We start from the raw sequence: 13,636 nt of genomic DNA, 5'->3' as shown, positions 1-13,636 counted from the left end.
CCTGCACAGGAGGCTAAAATATATATTTTTGGGTTGTGTTACCTTCGGACCCATAAAATCCTTAAAACATTAAGAAGGTGGCTGGGCGTATTGAACCGAGATATAACCCTACCAAGTTTCAAGTCAGTTCGCCGATAAATGAAAGAATGGCGGTCGATTAAAAAGTGTTTGGAAGAAGAAACAATAGAAAAACAGTATATCTCTCTGCGGAGACATAATAAGTTAACTAATTGATATTAGATGTATCTATAAAAAAATGAAATGTAGCTCACTATGTTGTGTATGAAAAGTCAAATACGATGTAAAATTGTCAACCATCCCAATTTTTATTCATTTCTGTACATTTCTATATTATTTGTTAATATGGATTTGTATAGCAAGGTTGTTTGAAGTTAACATTGAAATATACAATTAAATGTTTTTTGTTATTGTTTTTTTCTGAACAAAATTTTCAGTCCAATGTTTGAACAGGATAGAATCCTAAATTCTTTTCTCGGTCTAGTTAAAAATAAACGTGTAATAATGTAATGGATGTTTCACGTGTTTTTAAGACCACACACTCCGAGGTGACAGTGAACGTTGCACGTGTAAGACCACACACTCCGAAAAAAGAAGAGAAGAGTTTCTTTATTGATTTTCTGCATGATTTCACTTTTAGAACTCAGAACTACATTACTACAACTATGTAACTATAGTACTGTTAATATGGAATAAGTTTAAGTAACTGAGGCATAGACACTATTAGCTTATAGCTTACCCATTCTCAATATATTTTTATCACGCTTTTACCGATTTAAGTTTATTTGCAGTTACATTGAACACGGAATTTTTTAAACAGTTTCAAAGGCCTAAAAGTTGTAATGTATGTATTTTTAGTTAATAAATATTCAACAATACATCAACTGACTGATCGTGGTTACGTGTGTGTGTATTTATAAATAAATAATATATATATATATATATGTGTGTATTAATATATTTATTTATTATAGAAAAGTAGGTAAATTGCCACATTTGTAAGGTCTTATCAGGTAAACAAAAAGAAAGAAAACAACAGCATAGTTCTGAAACTGAAAGAGTAGTGAAGACTAACAGTTTTCTTTTTGCTATGTTGTACAGTTTTGTCTATAAGGGATTCTGCAACGAAAACTACCACCAGGTGGTTGACATATTTGTTGAAATACGACTATTGAAAGCTTTACGCTGTTCAATGTACGTGCAATCTATAGTGCAACTTAACAGTTAGGGATTATACGTACCCGTGAACCTTTCTCTCCTATGCATTTACATCCTGTCGCTGTACAATTTCCACATACAACAGGGCTCCCTCTGGTGCGACCTTCAGATTGTGAATCATACCTGGGTTGGTATTGCTGTAAGATTACAAAGCAACATGCTTCTATTTTGTCCTGAAAATTTCTGAACATTTTAAGTTGTCTTAAAATATTTAAGCTTATAAAGTATTTAAGTAGCATATTAAAGATTTTAATCAACTAATAATTCCTCTAAAATTTCTATATAAATTTCATCTTCTAAATCTAAGAGACAAAATCTCAAATCTAGAGCTGTGACGTTTCAAGAGATACCTCTATACTACCGCTAGGTGGCGAATTTCTCAGAGCAGGTTAAAACAAATATAATCTAGTAAACATATACCACTGCATACTTTGTTTTATTTATTCATTTATAATTATTCCCACAAAGAACAAGTTCATTTCAGTGCTAGAATAAAGGAGCCCTCCTTCCCAACTAATGAGTTGTTTAGTCTTATGACTTGTATTACAAAGAGATGTATAAAATTTTATGCTACAGCAAGATAAAATTTTGTTTTCAGTTATATTTGCGTTAGTACTACTAGTAGTAGATTTATATATCAATTTTGTGCTAAAACTTAATTCATTAGTAGAAATGAAAAACTTTAGTAAGGAAAAGGTTGCTTGCTGACACAAATTCTGTACATACTACTACAACACATATTAAATAAGCTGGTTCTACATACTGTAAGTTTTAAAATGCCTTAAACTATTTGCAGAAATTATTTACGGTGTCAAAATTAAAGTTATTTCCCCTTTATATCTTTATAGCTAGTATACTAATAGGTTTTTGTTCTTTAAAGTTTTATATTTTTTCTCACCGTTTTAAGTAATGAAATGTTTTGTTACTGTAGAACAATTAATCCTGTAAAGAAGCCTGTAGACAGTGTGATTTGTACGAAATAGTTTATAAACATCCCAGTAACGAAAAGACAAAATAAAAGCATCCACCAAAATAAAATCTTTGTGTCTATTTATTTTAAAATAATTTCTTGGAATCACTTTAAGATATCAGCTTAAATGGTAATGTGTTTTCAATATCAACAGGGACCTCCTGGTCCAGTTGGACCTATAGGAGAACGGGGTTTACAGGGTTTCCCAGGCATGGAAGGACTACCAGGACAAAAGGGAGAAAAAGGTGAATCGGGACCACCAGGACGACATGGGCCAAAGGGAAATAGGGTGAGATTCCTGTTGTTTTCTTCTTTTTGTCATATGTTGTTCAGGATTTTTGAAAATGTTGCACATGTGGTTTTAAAACACAAGAACCAAAAATACGTTAATAAAATCATTGAGCTCACTAATTTTAACAAAACCTTTCTTCATCATTCTCTCTCTCTCTCTTTCATTTTTCTTTTTTTTTTAAATGACAGGGTGTAAAGTTTTCAGAATAGAGATCCATTAGGTAAATTATAGCTAAATGTAAAAATAACAGAGAAGCAACAGTATTTAAAACCAAATGTGTACAATGTAAGGTTTTCAAGAATAATATTTCTTGCCATAAATATTCAAGCTCAGACTGTCAAAGAGGAGTTTATTCATACTTCTAAATAAAGTGTTTTTTTCCCACAAAAGCTTATATTTTTTGACCACCCAGTATAGTTTGAAAAGTAATAAAATACTAGTTTGCTGAAGGAAGTTTTATCTGAAATATCAATGGCTTAATTCTGAAAAACAAATCAATGTAATGTGATAGCCAAAATTTAAGGTTTATTGTCCAACTAATATTTATTCATTTTTATGGTCATTATATCTTTTAAATGTTTTACAGAGTATTTGAATTTTGTAAAAATAAGATATATTATCAAGATTTAAAGGATATATCAAATGAATTACATTCTTGAATTACACTTGTTTTCATTGTCATTAATTAATTATATATGCTCTCATTATCCTGTCAATTGTACCTATGTACCTAAAATATTGCATAATACAAAAAAGTTTTTCTCAAAAAGAACAGTAAGTTTTGGAAGTAAAAAAATTACAATAAGCTTTTGCATAAACTTTTTTATTCATAGTTCCCCCCAAATCAAAAGCCAATGTAGATATCATGACAGTAGAAGACTGTCAAAACTCCAAAGGGAAACATAATTTATTTTTAACCAATTGACAGCTGTTTTCATAATTAGTATTATGTGTTCATTCATTTAACCAGAAAGTTATTTCTTTGATAGATTGTTTAGGCAGAGTATTCATGACGAGTATACTGGAACAGGCATTTACCACCCATTCCAGTGTACTCATCAGAAAGTAATTTGTTTCAATCTTATTTGCATTATGCTATGTTAAACTTATGAGTCAAAGAAAATGATTACACCTGTGTGAGACTGAACCTTTTATTGGATTATTATTTTCCATGCTAGCTTACTGTAATGGCTTAACTTAAATGTAACAACTTTACATAGTTGAAAGTTATATAAAATATGTTGTATTATTAATCTGTCGGAACCACAAACAAATAACTAAAATCTTCAGATGAGGGTTTTAAAAAACTTTATGTTTGCTTTTTAAAGAAACATTTCAGTATGATATATTGATTACTTGTTTCGTTATTCATTATTTTGTTTTATATATATTTAAAAACTTGAGTACCTTATAAGTGTATTTTATTTGCTTTCATTCTATTTCAGGGGAAAATGGGTATGCCTGGCTTCCCTGGAATCAATGGAATTCCAGTGAGTATAAATAAACAACAAAAAATATGATAGCATTAATTTAAAGTAATATTGATTAATATTAATCCTTTGTTACTATTCTTTAGTGAGACTTGTATTTTCACCAGGAGAATTCAGTTTGTGAAACTACAAGTTTGACAGCTCAACAGCTGGTGTTATTCAGCAGCTTACTCTTTCGTTTCTAAATACATCTTCTATTCCAACAGACTGCAGGAGCTTATGTGTATATATAAACAAAAACATGGATAACACAATAAAATACAATATCTTAAAAAGGTGTTTTATTATATATATATGTGTGTTTATTATGCAGTGTTTTACTTTTTTTCTTATTCATTAAAAATGTCAGTAGGCATTTTTTCTTTATAATTTTTGTTACTATCAATGTAGATATACAGTATATGTACTATATAACTCTTTATATTACTTGTGTTTTAATATCCTCTTTAGGGTATACCAGGGTCACGAGGTCCAAGAGGCCTACCTGGCTTAGATGGCTGTAATGGAACAGATGTAAGTTAGAAGTTTAATAAAGAGCAACCTATAACATGCTAAGAACACTTCTTTAAGTGTTTTGTAAAAAAAAATCTTCCAAACTTAGTAGGGTATAGCAAGAAACATTAAATATTTAACTTTTCCAAATTTTGCAGTGTATATCACAAAACAATACATTTTCCATATATAATAGCTTGTATCAAGAATTGTTATATTTAGGAAACGTACTATTCTACATCAAGGAACAATGAATTTTCCAAATTGATTTGTTTTATGTGTTTGTTATTAAGCACAAAAGTGTACAATGGGCTATTTGTACTGTGCTCACTACAGGAATCAACCCCATAATTTTAATGTTATAAGCTCTCAATCTTACTGTTGAGCCAATAGGAAGCTTTACAGGTTAGTATGAACAAGCATTTTAAGTGATTCTGATCAGAATCTTAAACACTCTTGGTGTATACAAGTTTTCTACTAAACCTTTTTAGTTAGGAATCAAAAATAACTCAGAGTATTTACATTGAAAATCCTAATATTAGTTATACATACAATGAGCTCGCAGTACCATATATTACATAACTGAGGAAAATGAGACAATTGTACGTTTCACAAATACATCACTTATTCACCACCATTGAACCTCAGGAAATGTATGGTGTTAGGTTTTTTCTCAGAGCTTTGACTTTCTGCATTTTAAATGGGTCAATATATTGCAACATCTTAAAACTATGGTTTTGATAGAGATAATTATTTGTTTTTAAAAATCACAGAGAACAAAACAGAGAAGATTTTATGGATTCCATAAATTTCTTACTTAACTTAAAAATAAATCTTTCCCAAGTATTCAATAAATTTGAATGACAAAAGTTGATTATGTGTTTGTTTACTCTGAAAAAAGAAATCATTAAAATAGGTCACAAATTATTAGTTTCATAATTCTGAATTTTCTTAACATCTGTAACATTTTATCATTTAACATCGTGCCACCATATGCTGATTCATTTAGAGTACTTAAATAAAAGTCTATGGTTAACATATTATAATGAGTGACTGTATACATATTAATTCATTTTTTTAACTGTGATTCATTGTCTGGTATATTTCCTTTACACATACACATCTAGGGTATACCAGGTCTACCAGGAGTAGCAGGAAAACCTGGACCAAGAGGTATTGCTGGAGAACCAGGACCCAAAGGACTGAAAGGTGAGCCTGCCATTGGGCCACCTGGTCTGAAAGGACAGAAGGTAAAAATTGTTTTTGTGTTTAGGTAAATGAAAGTGTTCTTGGGGCAACACAAAGACTTGGAACTTGATGTGAGGATAATCTATTCTCAGACATTCTACAAAGCTTAGAACCTTGTAAAAGTAATATTGTACATGTTTATAAAGTCATTGTGCAAGCATATTCATGCTTTTATTCCTTTGAATAAAATAAAAGGGCAAAAGTTAAACAGTACAAAAGAAACTGTAATAGAAATATGTAGATCTTAATTATTATATAATGTATAGCATGACCATGCAAAATAGAATACTAAAAGCAAAACATTATTTTTGGGGGATTCTTTGTATTCCAAGTTCAATTTTGGTAATATGTTTTTTTTTACCTTATTTTAGTACTTATTTGCTTTATATTAGATCCTCCATAACAAGTTTCTCCCCTTAATGTTTTTTTGTATGAAAAATTTCATATTTAAATTAAAAATTATTAAAATGTACAGGCTATGACTTGCATGTAAATTCACAGTACTGACAGTTAGAAAACGAGATTATGTTTTCAGAACCAATTTTTGTCTTCCTATTTTCTAGGGTGAACCTGGTAGAGATGGAACAATGGGATCTCTAGTAAGATATTTTTAGTATGATTTGTAATGCATGATAGATAAAGAAATTAGTACTTGCATTTCCAGCTTGAGTAAATTAAAATTTGTTCATGGTTATCAGTAAACATTAAAACTTAATATGTGTACAATAAAACTTAAGGGTCATTCAAAATTTATGTCATTTTCACACTCATACAAAATGAATGATATTTTTGTTAACCTCCCTACCCCTTCCTCTCAAAGCTTACACATAAACTTTTAAAGTTTTTTTAAAAAAGATATCAGACATTATAGTTATTATGAATAGGGTACTAAGAAACAGAAAAAAGGTGTTTTAAGTCCACAAAATCTGCTGAAGTTATTGTTGGTTATAAACTTTTGCATGTTATTTATGGAAAGGAAACAACATCCTTTCATCATTTTTTAAAAAGCATTCACTAGCTCCTACCACCCCCCCAATATATGTTTTGTATGCTCATTTAAGTTTGTGAACAGCATTTTGTCCAAAACTGAAGTATCAATCCTGTAATAAATATAGGAACAAAAATTCAGACATATTCAATGAAAATTGTAATATTCATTGAGAGAGAGTATTTTGTTGAAAATCATATCTATAAAATAAATATATCTCTTGAATATGTAAGTGCAACAAATAATTATGGATCATAAGTAAAGGACAGAAAATAATATTAAGTTTAGGAATTAAAACTTATTTAGTATAGTTAAAAGCTTTATTTGGACAAACTTTCCATTGTAGTTAATTTCTCTTTAAAACAATGACCAAGAAAGAAACTGAAATATTCCCAGCCATAAATGTGAAGATTAACGTTAATAAGTTTTCTCTTTTGATTATACCAACCATGTACTCAAATGTAATTTTGGTTTTACAGTACTAGTTCCACCTACTGTATATGAAAAGTTTCACATTAAGGAGAAGGACAAGTGATAATAGTACTAAAGTTTTAGCAACTAATTAGAATATAGCACAATATTTTATTAATAATAAAAATACTGACAGTACAGTCTTATAAAAAAAATAAGAGCAGTATTTTAGACTGTTAAACATAATTATTCAAAAATTAAAAATGCTTCAGCTTTTCACGGACCTGTTAAGGTTAAAAACGATAAAAATATGCAAAAAATATTAATAACTTTTCTTGTAGGGACCTCCAGGGTATGATGGTACACCAGGGTTCCCAGGTGATGCAGGGCCTCCAGGATTAAAGGTAAGTGTGTGAAGAATTATCTGTTTTGGACTTTTAGTAAAATCATCATTCTCATTGTAATAATGTGAGCCAGGGATGATGATTTCATACCTCAGTTAGGGCAAATTGCTTTTACCTGAGCCATGATCATCACAAGTGTAATATTTTACAAGATAATAATTTGAAGAAAATTTGATTTTGAGACATCTGTACAAAGACAAGTAATGTTTCTCATTCTAAGTTCGGATTATCAAATGTTATATTTTTCTTTCATTGTTAAAACCTTTTTATTAACAATATAAATACCTTTCCTTGATTAGAACTTAGTAACTCTAGCGTCTTGTGTTTCTTACCATATTAATCGAGTTTGATTAATTGATGAGTTATATAATTAGTTGTTTAATTTCAGAAATTTTTTTCCAAAGTTATTTTTAACTTGCTGCAAGTCAAGTCAATAACCCAATGCTTGTAAACTATTGGAAACGATTTTTTCTGTGTTTAAAAAAAAACATTACTCTAAGTAACTTTCAATAAACTGAGATTCAATATCATTTGGTGTGATTTTTCATTCCATGTATCAAAAATATGCTTATGCTTTTAATATATAATCATTTCAAGGAAGCTAAAGTTACAAAAATATGTACTATCCAAAATCTGCTAGAAACCACTGTTTCTAAATGCCAAGAAATACCTATAATTGATTTTTTTTGTAATAAGCTTATTAGGGGTGTGGGAAAGAGTAGACTTTACATTTCAGTGATAAATCAGTTGTTTTCATTCCAGGCCATCTTTTGTGTATGAAAATTGGTAGCTCAATGCCACATGGTTTATTTTTGCATTGTTTTTAGTCTTGTGTTCCAGCACTTCCATTTTTCATCATTATAACTCAAGCACATGGTCTAGATATGCTACAAAATGGAGGGTCTCAGAGTTATGTTGTTGCTGCCTTAGTTGTGTACCAAAGTATTTTTTTCTGTGCTTGGAAATAACACAGAATCCATGAAGATGTAAAGAGAACACATATATGCAGCCTAACAAAAGCAAAAATTACAGTTCAATGATTCCTGTCTATACAGTCTTGCTCAGATTATTCACAGCAAAGGTTCTTTGCTTTGACCTTCATAAATTATTCAGAGTTCTTATATTGACCAAATCTGTCTGTAATAGGTCTGTGGTATTCTCATGAGTATTAGAGAGATCTGTTTTATAACAGGAGATGTGCAGGATAATTACAAAATAAGTGTAAATTTAACTAAATTACTGTGTTTTAAGCTAAGGAAATATACAATTTAGACACATGATGAAAACACAGTCTTAGGGAAAAAACACAGTATATGTACTTGCATACACACTGGACTGTCTTTTTTTACCAGATCTGTAAAATGATCAACAGCTTTCTTCCTGTCTGATTTCTTTCTTTTGAACTATTCACATTCTAAATCAAGCAGACCTAACATAAATCTATTGCTTCATACTAACAGGACCTATCAGATTTGCCCATAATGATTAGTGCTAACAATGTAACTGTTTGTTCTCATACAGCATAGTGAAGTCTGTAACCTCTAGATACCATCTACTCCACCAGTGAAGAACATTGCTGTTGTTGATCTGCTTGCAAAATGTATAAAGTTGCAGCAATATCTTCATGGGTGGGGTCGGTATTATCTACTAGAAAAAAACAAAAAGGAACACAGGTAAGTAGAATGAAAATTGACAGGATTCTGGATCACATATTTATGCATAGACTCAGAATAAATGAATCATTGAAAATTCCTATATCAATAAAAGAAAGTACAAAACATATAGTATGCCTGCATACTACAGACTCCAGGAGACTAGTTTTTAATCAAAGGAAGCCTGTATTATGTTCCACTTTGCCTGGATAATCCAAAATTTGATACCATTGCTCTTCGTGGACAATCCAAGGTTTTGTCTTTACTTCTCAGACCATCATATCAGAAAGTGGAGATGTCCTATAAAGTGCTATCACAAAACCAACTTAGCTGAACACAGCCATTATTATGATGGATCTATTTACCATGGTCTGGAGTAGCATTAGCTTCAATGGGAAGACTGACCTTCATGTTTTCCAGGATGGCTGTTCAACAGTTGTGAAGTATAGGGTTGAGAACCTGGATGATTATTACATGAAGACATGTAATGGTGCCTTTAGTGGATAACTTAATTTTTGTGAATGGCAATGCTCACTCACACCACCCCAGCAATTGGGGGGGAGACCTTTCAAAGAAAACTATTTTTCATATAATGTAACATAAAATTTAAGAACAACAAGGGACCTTTTAACTAAATCGTCTAATTCACTAAACTAAACTATTAGAAAATAAAAACACTGAAAGCCAGCACTTATTATTCAAATATTTATCAAGCCTTTCCTTAAATACCTTAAATTTACTGCTTCCATCATATCAGAGGGCAACCCATTCCAAAATCTAACTACCCACTCATAAAAGTAAAACTACCTTAGTTGAAGTTAAATCCTACCTTGCCAAAATTTATATTTGCATTCCCTAGTCCTACAATTCTCACCATTAAGTATGAAGGAAAGATAATGCATTAACAAAATCAATTTCATTAACAGTCTTAAACACCTCAATCACATACCTTGTAATTCTGCTTTTTTTTTTAACAGAAAACAATTTCAGAGTATCGGGTTTTATAGGGCCGCAATTTTTTACAGTAGGTGTCTGTGACTTGTTGGCAATAAATTTCAACAATAAACAGACAGCACACAATCCACTTGTTTTAAAATAATATATTCAAAAAAAGTCAAACATATGTACAAAAAAGTCGTTACACTGTTGGTTATCACAGTTGTATTCAGAGCCTTAAATAATTGTCTCCTTTTTATCAAAGTCCACACAGGCATGTTCAATTGCTTTGGAAAACCCTTTGAAAAGAAAAATTATTCTCCTCTACTCTGTTATCAAAAGACAATAAGTGATAAATTCACTTACATTACCCTATGGGTTACCACAGTTGTATCCAGAGCTTTAAATAATTCTCTTTTACATCAAAAGCCCACATAGGCTGATTCAGTTGCTTTAGAACCCAACTGACAAGACGAATTATTCTTTTCTACTTTGTTATTACAATACAATCTGTGATTATTACACTTTAAAGGCCTCTACTATACACTCTTTATGGCTAAACTCACAATCATGCAGTCTAACTTTACTTTTTTTTCACTTTCATCACTAACTTACTTACTTTCACTAACTTGGTTGCCAGTATGTATATTGCCTAACTAAGGCCTAGAACTTTCTACAAAGTACGAGACATTATGATGTAACAATACTCAATGAAACAACGAGAAAATCTGAGAAGGTTCTAATAACATGATGCAACAATATAACAATCACTGACTAGTGAACTACACAACGTATGACTTGTACACAGTTACTTAAACAAACCTGTGATAAATTATCACTTAAAAAAATACTAAATTTAACACTCTCACTTTATAATTATCCAAATCATAAGTCTTGTATTAAACTTAAATGTAACAATCATGTATATCTAACACAGCGATCTTAACCTGTCTTTTGTATGACAGTCTTTCCATCCCAGATATCATCCTCTGAACCCTTTCCAATAATTTGATGTCCTTTCTAAAGTAAGAAGCCATTAGCAACTGCAAATTGCTTGGATGGCTCAACCACCTCCAGGTATGAACCAAATGAAGCAAGTCTGCTATGCTGTTTTGGCCTACTCTTTCCAACCTATGATTCTTTATAAACTGGGAAATGTCTTTATGGAGAAATGGAACCACCTGCCAAAGATTAACATCCAGAGACTCATAAGAAGCTTCCATACTATGCAGTGATCAATATTTTTTTTGAACACACTTGGAATTGATAAGAATTGTTTCATTATTTGTTATTCTCTGACCAGTTAAAAAGACTCCATGTACCTAAAATGTTTCATTTTGAGAGTGTATCCTCTTTCGTGTTCAGTTGTGTGTCAAGACGCTCTTGGTAAAATTGAGTACAATTTGTATATGTGATTAAGAGCATGTAAAAAAAAATAGAATATTTAATATATCATTTAGTTGCAGTCATCATTATTTGCTATAATCATTTTGAAAATTGCTTGACCTCTAGCAAATTTTTATTAGTACATATAATGTGTCTCAATTATTGATCTAAGTTTTATTCTTCTTCAGGGAGATAGAGGTGATATAGGTCCAACTGGAATTAAAGGAAACATGGGTGTAGGTTTTCAAGGAATGAAAGGAGAACCAGTGAGTACAGTTAACTCTTAGTTTCAGATATAATGTGTTCCTTTTTTCCAAATGCCTTTCAAACTCTTTTTTGATATTTTTCTTATTAATACTTTACTTGCTGAATTACACATTATTTTAATTGTGTAAAATGTTATTAACAAACAGATAAAATATATTATTGCATTCATTATTAAATGTGATATATTTCTAATCTAGTTTATGATCAGTAACACAGATAGATAGATTAGTATTTTGTGATCTTAAAAACAATTTTTGAAATAAATTAACTTGTTCTAAACTTATTCATTATTTATCTCACTTTTTAAATGTCTTTTTTTGAGAGACAAATTTGAACAATAAATCAATAATAATTTCGAAGATAAAAAAACTCTGCTTTGCCAAGTGTTGTTGAATCCAAAAAAGTAACCTGTTTACTTTTTAATTTCAAAATATTTTAAGTATTATTCAAGAAAAGTACTTGATTTTTTAAGAATTGAACTTTTCTAGGGAAGTAGAGGGTTTTCTGGTCCACCAGGACCACCTGGTGAGTGTGATGACTCATACTTAGTGGGAAAGAATTTTACAAGTACTGGGCCCCCAGGATTACCAGGAGAACAAGGAATGAAGGTAAAGTACATTTTAAGAAATTACTTAACACTCTATAGAACAATTTTATGAAACTTTTTTCTTGTTTAATTATATCTTATTCTTCTAAACATGTACTTCTAACTTTACAGGTAACTCATTCATAAATCATTATTCATTTCTTTAAAACTGTTCTCAATACAATTAATATTTCATGTGCTAAAAGCAATTTTTAAAGAACATATTTGAAATAATTATCAATAGATTTCTAAAATAAAATCCGAGAAAAATAGTTGAAATATCATTATAGCAATTTTACCAACATTTGGACAACTTGGATTTATCTGCAAAGACAGTTAAAATATTAATTGAACCTCTTGGTGAGAAGTTTATTGTACATGAATATTTTGTATTTTGATTAAATTCTTAAATTCTTGTATTTTATTAAAGCACAAACTTTAATTATAAAGTAATGAGTATGTTTTTTATGAGATGTCACACTATCCAATTTGTAGTTTTACTGAATATTGTGGAACATTAAATTGAGATTGTACTTAGTGAACACTAATTTGATAAATACTTCTCATGCAGTTTTTTGACTTTAGATACATTTTATCTAAGTCTTTTACATTATCATAACTTAATCTTTTTATTCTTAGTATCTTACATGTAATTGTAGCTTTTTTACTAACTGTAATTGTAACTCTTTATACATAGTATGCAAGCTGTAGCTGTCTGATACAGCCTTCTGCTAACTGTACACTTGGCACATTGTTCTAGCTTTAGCTTTTCACTAATAAAACTCTTCTAACTGCAGTCCTTCACACACAGTATCCCAGTTGTAACTTTATTGAAAATGTCTTCTGCTAACTGTACATTTCACACATTGTTCTAGCTTTAGCTTTTCACACACAAAATACTCCTAACTGTAGTTCTTCACTCTCAGTATCCCAGCTGTTACTGTCTAATACAACCTTTTGCTAAATGTATCTTTCACACATTGTCCTAACTTTAGCTTTTCACATACACAACTCTTCTAACTGTAGCCCTTCACACACACACACTATCCCAGTTGTAACTGAAAAATATAGTCCTTTGCTAACTGAAGCTTTCACACAATGTCCAAACTTTAGCTTTCCAAATACAAAACCCTACTAACTGTAACACTTCACACACAATATCTGAGACTTAACTGTCTAATACAGTCTTCTGCTAACTGTATCTTTTACATATAGTATCCTAACTATATCTCTTTTCACACAAATTACATTTGACTGTAACTTTTTATACAGTGTCCA

The 13,636-nt window shown here is 30.4% G+C and overlaps 1 pseudogene; it reads left to right on the top strand.

Moving 5' to 3' along the window:
* Nucleotides 1-1,561: 1,561 nt before the first annotated feature.
* Nucleotides 1,562-13,636, top strand: part of LOC106466015 — an 80,697-nt pseudogene continuing 68,622 nt past the window's right edge.

Source organism: Limulus polyphemus, unplaced genomic scaffold (genome assembly GCF_000517525.1).
Source record: "Limulus polyphemus unplaced genomic scaffold, Limulus_polyphemus-2.1.2 Scaffold2122, whole genome shotgun sequence".
Taxonomy (NCBI): Eukaryota; Metazoa; Arthropoda; class Merostomata; order Xiphosura; family Limulidae; genus Limulus; species Limulus polyphemus.
The sequence above is the reverse complement of the archived record's forward strand: the minus strand, read 5'-3'. Positions and strand labels throughout refer to the sequence as shown.